Raw genomic sequence first — 957 nt, 5'->3', positions numbered from 1 at the left:
GAAGCGGTGCCGGCTCGACCGGCTGCGGCATCGACTACTCGTGTCTGGCGGCGGCAGTGACCGCCGCGCGTCGGCGACGGGAAAACGTCACCGCCGCTCGACGAGCTGCGGATTTGATTCCCCGTGACTGGCCCCCGCCGCGGCGTAACCTCGCGAGAGTTGCCGCGTAGCGAACGCGAGGAACGCAATAGATGAAATGACGTCACACACGTCAGAAATTATTATATTTTATTATTAATAATAATAATAATAATAATAATAATAAAAATCATAATCATCATCATCATTATCATTATATTTTGTTATGATTATAATTATTATTTTTATTGAACAAACACAATACATTGATGTTATTCCCTCAGTACATGTAAATACTCACAACAAATATTATTTTGATTTTGATTTTTTTTTTTAACGTCAAGTGTTTAGTGATGTTTATTCCCCCCTCAAAATATATATATATATATATATATATATATATATATATATATATTTTTTTTTTTATGGGTTATGTGTAGATAATGGATGTGATCGTGCGATAGTTTTATGGAACTGACTCATTGAATAATCGATATCAGGGATCATATCAGGGGTGCTCAAACATCGGGGCCAAATGGGAAGTGCTGTCGGGTCTTGGGCAGAGAACACTGCCTGGTGAACAAGATACAAAATTGGAGAAATAGTCGGCCTGCACATATTATTTTTCTCCTGGCATGTTCATAGCAAAACAACATTTTGATTCATTTTTGAGGTGCCCACATTACATCTCATAATGTCAAACTTTGATTTCGGTGGTTTTGACTAGCCTATTATGATCAGCTTGTTTTTCCTGGGAAGCCCCCGGCGGGGCCCACATTAGAGTTTCCGGTCCGCCAAATTTGGCCCACGGGCCTCACTTTGGACAGACTTGGTTTCTGTCGTCGTTGTTGTTGTTCCCCTTCGCACTGTTATCATCGC

The sequence above is a fragment of the Zeus faber genome (genome assembly GCF_960531495.2).
Source record: "Zeus faber genome assembly, chromosome: 14".
NCBI classification, from domain to species: domain Eukaryota; kingdom Metazoa; phylum Chordata; class Actinopteri; order Zeiformes; family Zeidae; genus Zeus; species Zeus faber.
The sequence above is the reverse complement of the archived record's forward strand: the minus strand, read 5'-3'. Positions refer to the sequence as shown.